The sequence below is a fragment of the Strix aluco genome, chromosome 3, assembly GCF_031877795.1.
Source record: "Strix aluco isolate bStrAlu1 chromosome 3, bStrAlu1.hap1, whole genome shotgun sequence".
Classification (NCBI taxonomy): domain Eukaryota; kingdom Metazoa; phylum Chordata; class Aves; order Strigiformes; family Strigidae; genus Strix; species Strix aluco.
In genome coordinates, this window is record NC_133933.1 from 118,255,732 (window position 1) to 118,274,600 (window position 18,869).

The window sequence follows — 18,869 nt, forward strand, 5'->3', positions numbered from 1 at the left end:
ATTGAGAAGCACTGAGAAACCACTTTAAATTATTGTTTTGTGAGCTGAAAAGGTCCTGCACAAAACACTCATCTTTTATGTATACCATTTCTTCTCAAGTCTCTACATATTTCACAAAGTGTTGTGTTTTAAGCCTGATAGGCAGCTCAGCCCCACACAGCCACCTGCTCAGTCCCCCACCAGTGGGATGAGGGAGAAAATCAGAAGGGTAAAGGGGAGAAAACTCATGGGTTGAGATAAAGACAGTTTAATAGGGAAACCAAAAATTATATGCAAGCAAAGCAAAACAAGGAATTCATTCACCATTTCCCATTGACAGGCAGGTGTTCAGCCATCTCCAGGAAAGCAGAGCTCCATCACCCATAACAGTGACTTGGAAAGACAAATGCCATCACTCTGAACATCCCCCCTTCCTCCTTCTTCCTTCAGCTTTTATTGCTGAATGTGATGTCATATGGTATGGGATATCCCTTTGGTCAGCTGGGGTCAGCTGTCCCAGCTGTGTCCTCTCCCAGCTTCTTGGGCACCTCCAACCTACACTCTGGCAGGGCAGTGGTGAGAAGCAGAAGAGGCCTTGACACTGTGTAAGCACTGCTCAGCAACAGTTAAAACTTCCCTGTGTTACCAACGCTATTTTGGTAACAAATCCAAACTCTACAAGCTACTATGAAGAAAATTAAATCTATCCCAGCCAAAACTGGTACACTAAATCAGTACAATATAGTAAGTCATCAATATGTAAAAGTATCATTTTTCTGACTGACAAAAATACAGGTGAAAACTAGAAAAGAAATAAAGGAGGTAGAAGGAAAAGAATAGATGGCAACGTATGGTAGTTTCTGGGAAGGATGACAGCTTGGGGAGAATATTATCCTCTAAATGGAATCAAATGGAGGATCCTAAAAGCCTCTTTCAAACAACTCTCTCAGCCCATATCCTTAGTAGTCATCAACTTCTCTGAAAGTCCCAGCTCATTCATTCATTACACACCTCTTCCACCTTCCACTTAATCCTTTTCCTTCCAATACTCCACCTGTGGCTCTCAGCATTGCCATATCTTGCTAGTACCCATCATCAGACTCCTGTTGACAACTACAAGCTGCCAAAGCAACCATAGGAATCTGAAGAGAAAATTCAAACTGTCACTTCTCAGCAGTGGTAATTTGTGACCAAGGAATGATCTGTCATGGAGGGCAAGAGGGGTCTGTTGGAGAAGATGGTTAAACTGACTGGAAGCAGGAATGCCAGAGACAGAAAAACTCCCTGAAAGGGAGTGAAGTTTCCCTTGGTGATGGGAAAAGAAACAGCCTCAGCATTGTCTTGCAGCCGTCCTGGAATGGGAGTGCTCAGGGGCTGCCTTTGGGCATCAGAGCTGGGCTGGGGAACGAATACAAGGCTGAGCTGAGGCGCCCCATGCCAACACTCACAAGATTGGTGATGGTGTAAGTGTATATCAGGAACTGGTTTGTGAGGTGCGTTTCCAGAGTTCTTGTAGAAATACTTATGGCAGTAGGTCCCATGCGTTGTTCATTATTTTCTTTTTTCATATTTAAACACAAATGTGTATTTAACTGACCTCAAGGGGTAGAATAAAAATTCCCCAGCAAAATGAAGCCCCAGTCCTGTATCTCAGAAGAATTTTAAAATATATGCACAGTCTGCATTTGACAGAAGTTTTTGCAGAATTCTGAAAAAGAAAAAGAGTGTATTTCCAGCAAAAACTTGACATAGGTTAGTCCTTTCCATAAATCACACAGATGAAGCCACAGTTGAGGTATAAATTCTACTCTCCTTCCAACCTACAACAGATTGATATCAAAGTAAATATCTTCAAGAACAAGAGAAGAGACAAAAGAAGTGAGAATTATTATTTTTTTGATTCATCCTTGTTTTCTGCAAGAAACAAGGGAAGGATCTTGCCTCCAGTCCCTCCACAGCAATCTGGTTGCACTGGGGAATAAGAGGTCCAGAGCCTTCACTCATGCTGTTTATACAATCTTTTATGATCTGAAGAGGAAGAAACAATTCTTCATAAAAGATGCAATCCTTGCTCTCAGTGCTACCCTTAATATATTGTCTTCGATGAAGAAGTAAAGAGCTTCTTATCCAGCATCATATTCTGAGCTAGCATCCTTCACAGTCCAATGCTTTCATTCTATATATAGCACAAGAAATCAACAGGGAAGATCAGGGAAGCTTTAACTCTTCGCTCATATTCAGTAATCATTGTCAGAAAAAAGTTGTCATTTGAGTTGCCTTATCGAAACCTGTGTTAAGTAAAGTTGAAACATATTTTCATCACCTGATGATCTTTGTTCTGCTGCTAAGACTACTATCAGTTGTCAAATTATATGTTTGTTTGAAATTGTTAAGGAAGCATAAAATATCTTTTTTTTTTTTTTCCTTTTATGCTTAAGAAACCTTTGGTATTAGCCTCACCTTCTCTGAAGTCCATACATCTCTGATGCACAGACAATAAGCAGTTTCTAGATGAAGACCAGATAGGTCAATTATGAACAACAACTAGAAAGAATAACAGTAGCATATACGAGAGCAAGCTCTAGACCAAAGAGATAAAATTGCTGTAGGTAACATATGTTCACAGCAGGTAAAGACCTTTCGTTCCAATAGTAATTTTTACATTATGATAATCTCTAAGCATATACAAGTCAAAAAGCATGTTTCTTCCTGATTTGTGCCATATTATTTGAGTCTAGCCTTAACATTATTAGAGAGAACCATCAGAATGACAACCTTCAAAACTGCAAACCAACAGAGATGTTTGTGGTTTATTTCTACCAGTAAAACAGCTGCACCAAAAATAGGTCTATAGTTTGCTTATTCATGTTTAGAGTTATCTATGTTTACAGTCTGATATAACATCTTTGTATATTTGTCATACTCTAATTTTGACTTATTTCAGTACAAGATTAAATAGGAAAAAAAATGCGAAAGAATGAATGTGGCAACGTGTGTTACCTCACTAATGGTTTGGGTCAATATCAAATTGTTGGGCGATGTATCTGGACATGCAGGATGGTAGAAATAAGTGCACAGTACACAGAAAGAAAAGCTAAACAGAATATAAGGGACAGCACACACTAGTTTTACTACAATGAAAATAGGATTAGAATAATCTGATACAGTGAGTTTTAAAAAAAAAATTCAGAAAACTAAGATTGAAGAAGATTAGGAAACAGAAGTTACATTTTTTTTTCAGATAAGTTAAATTACTTAGCTATGGTTCTATCAGATCTTATAAATTTCAGCTACATGCTGAAGGACATCTTGAAAGAATGGTAAACCTGGTGATAGTAATATAGCAGTATGGATATATGTGCAAGTGTTTTATACTGAACTAAGAGCAGGAGTTTAAACTTCTTGGGTAGTCTGTAGTAACTGCCAATGTGTCTGCTCTTGCTCTACACTTACTTCAAGGTTACTGATCCTTTTTTTTACATAGGGGTAAAAGCATGCAGTAGCTATTACAAAGCTAAATTAACCAGTTTGTCTCGGCTAGACATTCCCTAATCCAGCAATTTAACCTCTCACATGGAAGCAGAGAAGATGTGGTTCTTAGTTTCACTCATATCAATGAATGGATATCAGAAAAGTATTTCTAAGCATACTTTAAGAATGACATTTAAAATAAAACTTATCTAAATATCAAAATATCAGCTTTTAGACTACAGTGGTAGTAAAGGAAGAATCTAGCCTCAAGGTTAGATTCAAACTTACCTTCCTATCCTAAATGAAACTTCTTTTCCTGGGACATGTCCAGTCTTAAAATCCAGTCTAAGTGTTCTATCTCTGAATTACTGACCACTAATCAAGTTGCACTGTTCTGTCTACTTCTTCCCCTAAAACAGTTCATCTGACTCTACTGTGTTCATGCTCTCCAGAAAGCTTTCATACTTTATTTCCCTGCCACAGCTCCAACTGCCTATTTGGCAGCTCCTGATTCGTTTGAGTGAATCCACAATTACATCTGTCCTTGAGGCATTCCTACCTTCTGAGAAGGTCTTAGTCCCTCCTTACATTTTTTTGCTTGCCTCCCCTTTTATTCCACCTGGAAAAGATTTTGTCATTGGCACAAACTAATTTTTTCCCTGGCCAGTGATGAGGATTACCTTGTAGCTCACCTTCAGAGCAGCAAAACTCAATTTTGTCTGACTACTTTCATCTGGTCCAGGTTTCCCTTTCTCTCCAGAGAGCTCTTAAACAGACTCATTATTTAATCTACTTTTAATCTTCTTCCGTCATATCAGTTTTTCAATTTTTTGTAATAATTTTCCAGAGATCCTTTTTATTTGCCTTTAAGTAATGAAGACTCTAAAATTAAACAATCATCAAGAGAGTGTTCGAAAACCTACTGTGCTGAATTTGTGGAGGCAAATAGTCTGCATACCCAAAGCAAATTGCTTAGACAGCCATGTTATAACAAAAACTGCATACATGAATCTTCTACTCTTTTTGTATTACCTTTATCTAGTTACAGATTTTAGGGGTTTTTTTCTTTACCTTTTAAAATTTCTTTGGGTGCTATTCTACCAATGTGTTTAATTTAAAGAATTTTAAAATAAAATTACATTATTTTATTTCTGTATTTTAAGTTTCAACTGATCCTTCTTGTTTATTTCAGTATCATTGCACTAAATTTTTCATATAAATTACCAAGTAGAACTGCAGATGTGTGGTTTTTAAGAAAACACATTGGTAAGATATTAGAGTTCAAAAATTCATCATCTCTAATATTTTTGAGGGAAGTAACAAGCATCATGTATTTTAAGTATATATACAACATATTTATATGAGTGATTTTCTATGTTATTGGCAAGATCAGGGATTTAGTTTTAGTCATTAAATGCTTGTAAAAATGAAGATTAGGTTATTTTAAACTACAGTCTAACTTAAGTAGTTGTTTAGGCAGTTGGTAGAACATAACTTAGAGTTAACCTGTGCATTTCACAGTACTGGAAAAAGCTCACTGGAGGTGAACTAAGTCACCTGAGACTCACATTTAGTTCATTTACAGTAGGATAAAAAGATAATCTAGAAAATAAAAATAACAGATTATATAGACACTTTGATGTTTTGAAAACAGATATTGATTCTTTCCTTTTAATCTTTATAGTTATCAGCATGGCTGTTTTATTCATTACTACATACTTTAAAACTTCTTAGAACTGAATCAATAATGACACTTTATAAGCAAAGGCAATCAGACCATATCTTTGTTGTTATATACATCTGTAACAGATAGCTTTTTTTTCAAGAAACTGCTGCTCAAGCAAGCAGTCCAGAAGGTATTCCAATCTGCTAAGCAGGTCCTGTTTTCTCTGAAGTCCTGAGTATCTTCCCAGAAAATATAATTGGCTATAATTCTGGACTACAAAGAAAATACAAATTCTTTTGTAAACAGTCAGAATCTCTTTACTTTTCACATCAGGAAAATATTAGCAATAAAATATTGGTTACACTGCTGGATCAGTTACCAAAGCAAAGAATAGGGAACAAACAAGAGATGTGACATTTAATAAGAAACAAGTTCCTTGTTTCTTTGCTTCTAAAATTTCTCTTTGCTACTCAGACAGCTCAACTGACATTCAGTTATTCGACTCCCATATGTCTGTGATTTAATTGTAATCAAAACTGTCAGGAAGGTATTTTAAATCATAGGGGTTTGTCAATGTTTGCTGGCACAAGCATGGAAATTTTCTGTGTTAATCTTTTCTTTGACTTCAAATTTATATTAATGGCCATCATTCCTCAGGCTGCCTTCCTAAGAAGTGTTGGGGATCATGACTGAAAGAGAAATAAACTATATATTGCCTCCAGCAGTGAGCAGCTGGTGTTTTAACTGTCTGAATACAAACTTAAGATGTACAATTCTGGCTTTATATGACAAGGGCTTTTGTGGCTCAGACACTAACAGCACCTAGCTTGTCCAAGTCAACCATAAGGATTGACATGAAGAGATTATTGTAAGGCTAACTGAATTAGAAAGAAGTTGTCATTAAGAGGGAAAGTGCAAAACAAATTAGGGACGTGCAAAATGCTTCACTGAAACAATTATTTTCTCAAGCAGAGAAATAAAACAATAAAATGTCATCTGTCTTAATGCCTATGCATTTTCAAAATTTTTTCATTAAAACAAAATAAAAAATAAAGCCTGCAACATATACCTTAACTATTTTAAGACTTATACTTCTGATTTAAAAAAAAAAAAAAAAAAAGGAAAAAATACTTCTCTTACCACTGCTGTGTTTTTTTTTCTTTTATATTGGTGTCAATAATGTCTTGAAAGAGATATCTCTTTCAATGAAATTGGCAAAATTAAGAGATATTCTAATCCTTTGTACTTAAATTATAATGAATGGCTTTGAACCTCTGCAATGATAAACTTCTCAGATGTTACAAAATAAAAAATCTAAGTGGAAAAATCTAGAAAAATTGAAATGTACATTGTTTTCAGAGTTTCAGTTAAATTCAGTCATTGTAAGACTTTATGCTGTCCTACTTAAATTTTGGTCCAATTTTTTGTTAATTATGACTACTCTCCTAAATTAAGATTATCTTTCTGACTTTTAGAAGTATACAATTTCCATGATTAAAAGCAAACCTCTTTTATTGAAATAGTAATCCCTGATATAATTCTATAAAGTTTCCATGGTATACAATGCAGATCAATTAAGTATAAATAAAGCAGAGTAACAGAAGGTGAATTAATTTAATGCCCTATTCCAAGGTGCGGCCTATAACACTGTTACTGATAATGTCAAAAAATTATTTAATTAACACAGTATGTTGGTATTTGCCTAATCATGTTACCTTTGAAAGTATTATTTTAGTTACCATGGATTATTTCCCAATAGCAAAGAGCAAAAGGACAAACTAATTGGTAAATCCTACTGGAATAGTAATAAATCACAATTATTATTTCCAAAAAACTGATAATATATTGAGTGTTATAAAACCAGAAAAGAACTTAAAGGACAGTCAAGAAAAAAGCATGCAATAAATGTCAAAAGGAAAGAAATTTTTGGTTGTTCTGTGCCATGCCTTAGTTTTTACACCCATCCAGGTGAATATAAAATAATGTTTTCATATGTAACATTTTCAAACTCTTATAAACAGCTACACAACTGCTTCACAATGGATAACTGGAATTAAATTAAAAATCATATAATTACTCAATCAACTGTAAGAAGAAGTTAGAGGTAACTTCTGAAATTATATAAAGTGGCTGTCATTAAATTTGTGTTTACTGATAATGCCTAAATCAGTGTACCATTAACACATCTCTTCATAAGTTTTTCTTCTGTTAAGAAAGATAGAGTTTAAAGCATATAAATAGATAAGTAATGATCAAATTTTATAATCACCTATTACACCTTTCTTCGTATCTGTAATATGTAATAATTTTTAACCCTTAGTAAACAACTCTAACATAGAGATGCACTGTGAATTGATGGCTTTTTTATTTCTCTGTGGTTAATAACACATGCAATCATTGTAAATTAATAGGAACCAAAAGAAAATTTAATTATTTTCTCTGTATAGGTACAGTCAGTCTGATTCATCTGAAATTCCATCTGCTGTTCATGTCATATAGCAAGAAGAACAGGAAAAATGTAAAGAAAAAAATTAATTGCAGAAATACTAGATTTACCTTTAATTTCTGGCCAAGACATTTATAACATGTGAAATTACTTGTATATAATTTCAATAAAATGATCCAGCCTTCAATTTAATAATGGACTTTTGCTCAAGGTAAGAAATCTAAAATAACAAAGTAAAAATATGTATTATACAGTAGTATAATAGCGTCCTCACCCCCAGTACTCCAGTAAATATAATTTTGCAATAACTCCAGAAAGACCACAGATTTTTAATTGACCTGATAGTACAAGTCTGTGGACTTTTCTGGCTTGTCTTGGGATGAATTAATTTTAGTTTGTTTTAGTTGTTGTTGTTGTTGCCTAAATTTATTTTAATTTAGTTTATAGGATAACAAGTAGTTATTCCATTTGAACAATTTTTGATTCCAAAAGAAAATGTGATGTCAAAGAAAGCAGACACGGGATGGTATCACAGATTACAGTCATCAATCAATGGTCACTACAGGAGCAAAATTTTGTACTGATCAGGTAAAATCAGATTTAGAGATAACAAAAAGGAACTGAAAACTGAAAGAGCTGGGATCCTTTAAAAAAAAAAAAAAAAAAAAAAGCACTCAAGACTTTGGGAAGAATATGTCTAAAACCAAAACCAAATGTACCCCAGACTGAGGAGGAAGAAATCATCAGCATCATGCATTGGGCAAAGAGCGGGAAGAAATCTCCTCTGGGTTCTTCTGGTGATACATAGTGAAGATTTCAGGACACTGACAATTTGGTATAAACCTTCATCCCATTACTTGCTTGAGGGATCCTCCTCTGTGTCAGGTCAGGGACAACACAGCTTCTGCCTCTGTAGAAAGGAAAACTAAGCTGTGTGCTGTGCTCTGGACAGTGCTTAAGGGAGCAATTGTGGCATATGGAGAGGCCCCAGTACTCGATGTACCTTCACTGATCAACTCCATTGATGGGCATCAGTGCATGCAACATCATCATGCAAGCATGATCAAAAAGGGAAAGCACCTAACACTACTGGCCATAAAGTGTATGTAATTTGCATATTGTTTAAACTGAAACTGAATTCAAGCAGCCTACAAAGATAAAGAAGATACCAGATTGTGGTCCTTTTGAGCACACCAAGTGCCCATGCTCTCCCAGAACCAACAGCTCAAGTACATTAACAGGGGCTCTTACAGACATATGAAGGTAGAGTTCAAACAAATCTGCTTTGTACACACTTCTTTCCAACTAAGAGCTTTATATTAATAAGCATTGCTCCATCTGTGCTTGTTGCACTGACATTGTTCATCTCATTGGCTTCTTCTTTCAATGTCCACAGGGTTGAGGTGCAAGCAAAATTTTTGGTTTCTCATTTCTTCCAACATCTCTGTGATTTGAACATGTGCAGTAATGTGTCTCTGGGCACTTAGGCAAGAGCTGAACTCTAGACCTTTTGTATCTCAAAGTTTAAGCATCAGGTTGAAGGGGTGTTCTGAGTTGTTGTAATCCTTTTTGAGCATTTCAACTGACGTAGCCTGAGACAGTTGCATTTGATTTGCATTTACTCTTCCATTCACGATGTACTGATTAAAATTACTATTTTTTGACTAATCTAATTCCAGACCCTCCCAGTTCTTTCTTCCTTAATATGTAACATAGATTTCAAGGTTTTTACTTTTGTCATATAATGTATTTTTCATATGATACCATCACATGACAGAGTGACACAAATATTTCTTCTCTGTGTTAGAACCTTAAATATAGTTATCTGAACCTCAGCATCTTCAAACAATCATAGAATCACAGAATGGTTTGAGTTGGAAAGGACCTTAAAGATCATCTAGTTCCAAACCCCCTGCCATGGGCAGGGACAGCTCCCATTAAATCACGTTCTTCAAAGCCCCGTCCAACCTGGCCTTGAACACTTCCAGGGAGGGAACATCCACAACCTCTCTGAGAAACCTGTTCCAGTGGCTCACCGCCCTCACAGTGAAGAATTTGTTCCTTATATCTAATCTAAATCTACCCTCCTTCAGTTTAAAACTATTACCTCTTGTCCTATCACTACATATCCTTGTAAAAAGTCCCTCCCCATCTCTTCTGTAGGCCCCCTTTAAGTACTAGAAGGCTGCTATAAGATCTCTCTGGAGCCTTCTTTTCTCCAGGCTGAACAAACCCAACTCTCTCAGCCTGTCCTCATAAGGGAGGTGCTCCAGGCCCCAGATCATTTTCATGGCCCTCCACTGGACCTGTTCGAGTGGGTCTATGTCCTTCTTATACTGTGGGCCCCAGAGCTGGACACAGTACTCCAGGTGAATTGTCACAAAAGCGGAGCAGACAGGGAGAATCACGTCCCCCTAACCTGCTGGCCACACTTCTCTTGGCGCAGTGAAGGACCTGGTTGGCTTTCTGGGCTGTGAGCATTCATTGCTGGCTCATAGCCAGTTTTCCATCCATGACTATTCCCAAGTCCTTCTCCACAGGGCTGCTCTCAATCCACTCATCACCCAGCCTGTATTTGTGCTTGGGATTGCCCTGACACATGTGCAGGACCTTGCACCTGACTTTGTTGAACTTCATGAGGTTTGTAAGGACCCACCTCTCAAGCCTGTCAAGGTCCCTCTGGATGTCATCCCTTCCCTCCAGCGTGTTGACTGCACCACATAGCTTGGTGTCATCAGCAAAATTCTGAGGGTGCACTCAATCCCACTGTCCATGTCGCCAAAAAAGATGTTAAACAGCGCTGGTCCCAACACCGACCCCGGAGGAACACCCCTCATCACTGGTCTCCACTTGAGCATCAGGTCGTTGACTGCAACTCTTTGAGTGCAACCATCCAGCCAGTTACTTATCCATTGAGTGGTCCATCCATCAAATCCATGTCTCCCCAATTTAGAGTCAAGGATGTCGTGTGTGACAGTGTCAAGTGCTTTGCACAAGTCCAGGTAGATGATGTCATTTGCTTTTCCCTTATCCACTAATGCTGTAGGTCCATTGCAGAAGGCCACCAAATTCATCAGGCACAATTTGCCTTTAGCGAAGCCATTTTGACTGTCACCAATCACCTCATTAGTTTCCATTCATTAGCTTCATTCCAGAGAGGTCCCACATTTTCCATAGTCTTCAGTTTATCATCAATGTATTTATAGAAGCTTTCCTTATTGCCCTTGATGTCCCTGGCCAGATTTATTTCTATCAGGGCTTTGGCTTTTATAACCTGATCCCTGGATGCTCTTATAGTTTCTCTGTATTCCTCCCAGGCTATCTGTCCTTGCTTCCACCATCTGTAGGATTCCTTTTTCACAGAATCACAGAATCACAGAATCATTCATGTTAGAAAAGACCCTTGGGATCATCGAGTCCAACCATCAGCCCTACTCTACAAAGTTCTCCCCTACACCATATCCCCCAACATCTCATCTAAACAACCCTTAAACACATCCAGGGATGGTGACTCCGTCACCTCCCTGGGCAGCCTATTCTGCTGTCTGACCACAGTTTTATGTTTCAATTTGTCCAGGAGCTACTTGTTCCTCCATGCAGGTGTCCTGGCGGCCCTACCTTACTTCCTCTTTGTTAGGATGCATCACTCCTGAGCTTGGAGGAGGTGATCCTTGAATATTAATTAACTTTCTTGGGCCCTTGTTCCCTTGAGGGCTTTATCACATGCTACTCTGTCGAGCAGATCCCTGAAGAGGTCAAAGTCTGCTCTCCTGAAGTCCAAGGTAGCAAGCTCGCTGTGTGCTGTCCTCGCTGCCCTAAGGATTTTAAACTCTACTATTTCATGGTCACTGCAGACAAGGATGCCTTTGAGCTTTATGTTCCCCACCAACCCCCCCCCCCCCCCTTGTTGGTGAGAACAAGGTCCAACATAGCAGCTCTCCTCATTGACTCCTCTATCACTTGGAAAAGGAAGTTATCATCAACACATTCCAGGAATCTCCTGGGTTGCTTATGCCTTGCTGTGTTGTCCCTCTAACAGATATCCAGTGGTTGAAGTCCCCCATGACAACCAGGGCTTGTGAACATGAGGCCGCTCCTATCTGTTTATAGAGGGTCTCATCCACTCGTCTTACTGGTCAGGTGGCCTGTAGCAGACCCCTACTATAACATCTCCTGTCCCTGCCTTCCCTTTAATCTTGACCCATAAACTCCTGGTTACCTCTTCATCCATCCCCAGCCAGAGCTCCATGTACTCCAGCTGGTTGTTGACATAGAGGGCGATCCCCAGTCCTCATCTCCCCTGCCTGTCCTTCTTAAAGAGTCTGTAACCTTCCATTCCAACGCTCCTGTCTTAGAAGCCATCTCACCACATCTCTGTGATGCCAATAAGATTGTAGCCCTGCAGGCATGCACATGTGTCTAGCTCCTCTTGTTTATTCCCCATACTACATGTGTTTACATAGAGGCATTTAAGTTGGGCCCCCAATGAAGCTGACTTACAGGCTGGAATTCTTTTGTGCTGCTCTTCAGGTTCTCTTCTGCTGACCTGTGATCCCTGACCAGGCTCTGGACATCTATTGCTGTCACTGGCATCAAACGGGTAGGAGTGGGATGGACTGAGATCCCCCTCCCCCAACAACTTTAGTTTAAAGCCCTCTTCTCCAGCTTGGCAAGCCTATGACTGAAGATGGTCTTCCTTCCCATCTTGGGTCATGATTGGCCAGGTTTCTCAAAGTGTTTCTCAAAGTAGCCAAACTCCTGGCTGTAGCTCCAGTCCTGTAACCAATTTCTGATTTGCCAGATTCAATTGGATCTTTCTAACCTCTTCCTTATCTAGCCCTTGCTCTTGTGGGGGACTTCAACCTACCAGGTGCCTGCTGAGAATATGATACATCAGAGACAAAACAGTCTACGAAGTTCCTGGAGTGTGTGGAAGATAACTTCCTGACAAAGCTGGTGAATGAGCCAACTAGGGAAGACACCCCATTGGACCTGTTTGTGAGAAGGACTTGGGGGTGATGTGATGGTTGGAGGCCGTTTGGGGCATAGAAAACATGAAATGATAAGAATTTTCTTGAAGAAGTAAGGGAGAGGGGTCAGCAGAACCACTACCTTGGACTTCTGGAGGGCAGACTTTGGCCTGCTGGTTGACAGAGTCCCATGGGAGGCAGTCCTGAAAGGCAAAGGAGACCAGGAAGGCTGGATATTCTTCAAGAAGGAAATCTTAAAGACACAGGAGCAGGCTGTCACCATGTGCCAAAAAATGTGCTGGCAAGGAAGAAGACCGGCCTGGATGAACAGAGAGCTTTGGCTGAAACTCAGGAAAGAAAGGAGAGTTTATGGCCTTTGGAAGAAGGGGCAGGCAACTCAGGAGGTCTACAAGGATGTCGTGAGGTGTCCCGATACAATGTCGAGGGAGGTTTTGATATGATCCCAAGAGTGAGATTAAGACACAAAAAAGGTCAAACACCATACACCCAAAACAGTTTTTATAAGTGAAGAGGGGTAACAATAGGACAGAATGGAAGGAAAAGACAGAAATAAAGCAAGGATGCAGGATAGGGTTGCAAGTATAGTCACCACCATGGATCCAGTGGTGTCCTGTGGGTCCTCAGTCTTCAGTTCTTCAGTGGTGGGTGCACACAGATCTAACTTCAATGATGGGTGCACTGAGCAAAGTTCTCGATCGCCTTTTAAGTTTGTCTTATCAGCTGATTAGCATATCTGCCCATCTTTAGTTTTTCCTCTATTCCCACAGGTTTTTGCTGACTTCATGCTTCTTGAGCAATCATCCGGCTTCTGGGGCAGAAATAATCACCTCTTATCAATTCAATGCCGAATGCGCAAAGTCATTAGCAATACAATAGAACCACAAAGTATCAGGTTTATACAATGGCTGGAGATCAGCAGTCCTTGTGTTTGATGAGAGACACCTGGTTTCACTCAGTCCACCACTTTGAGGCTTATCTAAGGAGTTTGTCAATACAACTGCAAGGGAGTGGGACCGTACGTCCTTCAATACATTCCTTATTCCTTGGGTGATATTCCTTAGATTAATTACAAAGACCACAGCTGGTCCTTGATGAATGGTTGAGGAGTTACTGACACCACCCTGTGACTCAAAGCACAGACACAAGCAAGCTTTGAGACAATCATTTAACATTTCAGTCTCACATGAGATTATGCAGTGAGAAAATTAGAAGGGTTAAAGCGCAGATAGAACTTAATCTGGTTACTGCCATAAAAGACAATAAAAAATGTTTCTATAAATATATTAGGAACAATAGGAGGACTAAGGACAATCTCCATCCTTTATTAGGTGCACAGGGAAACAGTGGCAAAGGCTGATGATAAAGCTGAGGTACTTAATACCTTCTTTGTCTCAGTCTTTAATAGTAAGACCAGTTGTTCTCGGGTTACCCAGCTCCCTGAACTGGAAGACAGGGACAGGGAGCAGAATGAAGACCCCATAATCCAAGAAGAAATGGTTAGTGACCTGCTACACAACTTAGACACACACAGGTCTACAGGGCCAGATGGGATCCACCCAAGGGTACTGAGGGAGCTGGTGGAAGTGCTTACAAAGACACTTTCAATAATTTATCAGCAGTCCTGGCTCACCAAGGAGGTCCCAGTTGTCTGCAAATTAGCAAATGTGACACCCAAATACAAGAAGGGCCCGTAGGAGGATTCCGGGAACTACAGGCTTGTCAGCCTGACCTCAGTGCTGGGGAATGTTTTGGAGCAGATCATCTTGAGTGCCATCATGTGTCATGTACAGGACAACCAGATGATCAGGCCTAGTCAACATAGGTTTACAAAAGGCAGGTCCTGCTTGACTAACCTGATCTCCTCTATGACAAGGTGACCTGCTCAGTGAATGAGGGAAAGGTTGTGGGTGTTGTCTACCTAGACTTTAGTAAAGCCTTTAACACCATTTCCCACAACATTTTCCTGGAGAATCTGGCTCATCATGGCTTGGATGAGCATACTCTTTACTGTGTAAAAATCTGGCTGGATGGCTGGACTCAAAGAGTTGTGGTGAATGGAGTTAAATCCAATTGGTGGCTGGTCACCAATGGTGTTCCCCAGGGCTCAGTACTGGGTCCAGTTCTGTTTAATATCTTTATCAAGGATATGGACAAGGGGATCAAGTGAACCCTGAGTAAGTTTGCAGATGACACCAAATTGGGTGGGAGGGTTGATCTGCTACAGGGTAGGAAGGCTCTACAGAGGTATCTGGAGAGGCTGAATTGGTGGGCCAAGGCCAATTGTATGAGGTTAAACAAGTGCTAGGTTCTGCACTTGGGTCACAACAAACCCATGCTATGCTACAGGCTTGGGGAAGAGTGGTTGAAAAGCTACCTGGTAGAAAAGGAGCTGGGGGTGTTAGCCAACAGCCAGCTGAGTATAAGCCAGAATGACAACAAAGCCAATAACATCCTGACTTGTGCTAGAAATAGTGTGTCCAGCAGGTCTAGGGAAGTGATCATCCCTCTCTACTCTGCACTTGTGAGGCCGCATCTCAAATACTGTGCTCAGTTTTGGGCCCCTCACTACAAGAAAAACATTGAGGTGTTGGGGCATGTCCAAAGAAGAGCAACAAAGCTGGTGAAGGGTCTAGAGTACAAGTCTTGTGAGGAGCAACTGAGGGAACAGGGGTTGTTTAGCCTGGAGAAAAGGAGCCTCGAGGGAGAGATAGAGGTATCAGGTACAGAATCCTGGAGCATTTTTTTGATCTCAGAGCCCTTTAGTAGGTACACTGCAAATGTGTCCGTATAGCTTATACGGCAAAAGATAATGTTCTTAGTACTGCTTCAAAACTGTTTTCCATATTAAATTATTCATCCCATAGTGTATGGAAAAAGGTGTGATATAATGTACAAAAAGACAAACATGTGGATTTATGTCAGGACTAAAAGAACCTTGCAATTATAGGGATTATTTGTGACATATCTCACAACTCACCAGTTTTGTTTATGGCAGACAGTATTTTCAGTTAAATGCTTGTGTACTACTGCAAATCTGCAGCTTGAGCACTCATGATGGTATGTTTTTGCTAGCTGACACCATTTGACTATGTTAATATTATTACACTCTTTGTTTTTGAAACAGGATGGTTTTGATCAAGCTGACTGTTGTAAATGATCCCTGGACTGGAATAACACCCAAACAATGCATAAGAATTTTGGGAAGTGCTGGCCATTCTAAAAATTTGAGAATATAGATTTCCAGTGCTTGGGATATTGCCCTAGAACTTTTTTTTTTACAGAATCGTCTAAGTTGGAAAAGACCTTGAAGATCATCCGGTACAACCATTAACCTAACATTGACGGTTCCCAACTACACCATATCCCTCAGCACTATGTCAACTCTACTCTTAAACACCTCCAGGGATGGGGACTCCACCACCTCCCTGGGCAGCACATTCCAACGCCTAACAACCCGTTCTGTAAAGAAATACTTCCTAATATCTAGTCTAAACCTTCCCTGGTGCAATTTGAGGCCATTACCTCTTGTCCTATTGTTTATTATTTGGTTACAGAGACTCATCCCCAGTTCTCTGCAACCTCCTTTCAGGTAGTTGTAGAGGGCAATGAGGTCTCCCCTCAGCCTCCTCTTCTCCAGAATAAACAACCCCAGTTCCCTCAGCCGCTCCTCGTACGACATGTGCTCCAGACCCTTCACCAGCTTCGTTGCCCTTCTCTGGACACGCTCGAGTAATTCAATGTCCATTTTGTAGTGAGGGGCCCAAAACTGAACACAGTAATCGAGGTGCAGCCTCACCAGTGCCGAGTACAGGGGTAAGATCACTTCCTTGTCCCTGCTGGCCACGCTATTTCTGATACAAGCCAGGATGCCATTGGCCTTCTTGGCCACCTGGGCACACTGCTGGCTCATGTTCAGCCGGCTGTCAATCAACACCCCCAGGTCTCTCTCCGATTGGCAGCTTTACTAACACAATCATAAGCTTTGAGTGTCCCTGACTGTTTTTTTCACTCCTGCTTCACCTCTTTAAAATTCTATACCAGCTGTAAGCTCTATGTGGCACAATGCACCAAAAGGGATCAACTTTATAGGCTCTCATTAAGCTGCTCTAGTGCACAGCAGAATCACCATGGTTTCACTGTCTGTAAAGTGTTATAGTAAAGAGTACATTTCTGGCTTTGAATGCAATGTACAGCTCTGCATTCTTTAATGTTCTAAACCAGAAAATCATGCAAATAGTTGTACATTTCCTGTTTATGGAGAAGTTGAAGGTAAGTTGATCTGTTTTTCAAAGAAAACTGAATGGGATTTGAAGTGTGAGCTGTGGCAAATGTGTATTCTTTCATTTTGGTGGTAAGAGGGAAGGGATTTAACTTTTGTTTTAGTTTTGTATCTGCATATTCCATTTTTGTTATCTTTTTCAGATAATTCTATTTTTCATTTTTCTTAAAAAAAAAAAAGTATATTGTTCAGATATCGTTTTATATTTGTGATAGAATAAGATGAAAAACCTAACAAAGTAAATCTTCTTCAGTTCTGAAGAATCCTGAACTGAATTTGTGATATTATATTTACTATAGATCTTTCAAAGTATTATCCAGCTATTTATAATTCAAAATATGTTTAGAGAACTTTCTTGCTTGAAGCTGAGTCTAATTTATATGAGAGAAAGGTATTGTAATCTTTTTCACAGAATCACAGAATCATCTAGGTTGGAAGGGACCTTGAAGATCATCTAGTCCAACCGTTAACCTAGCACTGACAGTTCCCAACTACACCATATCCCTCAGCGCTATGTCAACCCGCCTCTTGAACACCTCTAGGGATGGGGACTCCACCACCTCCCTGGGCAGCCCATTCCAACGTCTAACTACCCGTTCTGTAAAGAAATGCTTCCTAATATCTAGTCTAAACCTTCCCTGGGGCAATTTGAGGCCATTACCTCTTGTCCTATCGCTTATTACTTGATTAAAGAGGCTCATACCTTTTACTAAATCGAGTGATAAACCTGGAAAAATACATCAAAAATTTGGTCCTACAAGCTTTTCTTCATCCAGAGAGTCTTTATTATCTCCATCTTCTAAACTCTTCATAAATTGACAAGATAAGGTTTTGAGCAATGTGTTCCTGACTTCCTGTGATCTCTTCCAACCTAAAAAACATAATGATTCCATGATAAAATAGGACTAAAGTTTTCCTTTTCTTATCTATCTCCTTTTATATCCAGTGGTGATGAAGATTACCAGTGCATAATTTATAGCCATGTATACTTTTTCGTCAGTTGGACAGACAAATTTCTCAACCATCCTTACTGTTAACCCTTCAAGTTAGCGAGAATAAGTGGGGCTGGCATGATTCTAAGTATGTTTTGAACTTCTGGACATACTGAGGCAACTGTTGACCTGCGGAGATTCCAGGCCAAGCCATGCCTCACCTACCTCAGCCATAATCCAGATATCTCATGCACATCTGAAACAATATCCTTTCATTATCTACAGATACATAAGGTGATCTCTGGGTCTTCCTGATAGTGACCTCTTGTGTTTTACAGGAGTAAATGAGCTATGTGAGCAGCCTGCATCCAGACCTTTGCAGATTTACTGATCAGGCCAAATTTAACCTGTCCTCTGTTTACTTTCTTTTTTAATTCCTCACCACTAGCAGAACTACTTACCTTCACCAGAAGGTGCCCTTCTCATAATACCTGTAATCTGGATGGCCACTCTATTTGAAATTCCCGTATCTGGGGGAGGCAGGTATCCAAGCCTGCCACTTCCTCAGAAAAATCTTCTGTCTAGTAGGTTCTTGTACCGAAGGTGGATGATAATATTAATGACATTGAAACTTGGAGAAGTCTGGATGTTCATTATCGTATGAAGTTATTTTAGGTTTCTGGTTAAATGGAATATTGATGCCTCCCACTTCCCATCAGAGAATAGATATCTCTAGGAAATGTAAAAGTTGAGTCATTTTCTGAAACTTAAATACTCTCTAAGTTGGCAATGTATGGGGTCGAAGTATCCAGCTTTTCTGTATTCATTCTCAGCTCTGCTGTTATCTCCTGCAAAACTATTGGCAGTCAGTTCTCCCATATGCATTTTGTCTTAGAGTAAAGGATCTGTACATGGTTGAATTTTACTATTTGTATATGCAGCACCTAGAACAGTGGTACTTGTTAGGCAGCATGGTGATACAAATACATAGAAATGGACCTTAAAAGAATGATTATTTATGCATAAGGCTACTCCAAAAAGTAAGTATTATACATTATACTCAACATTTAAATTCTGGTTCTTTTATTTGCTAAAATTATATTAA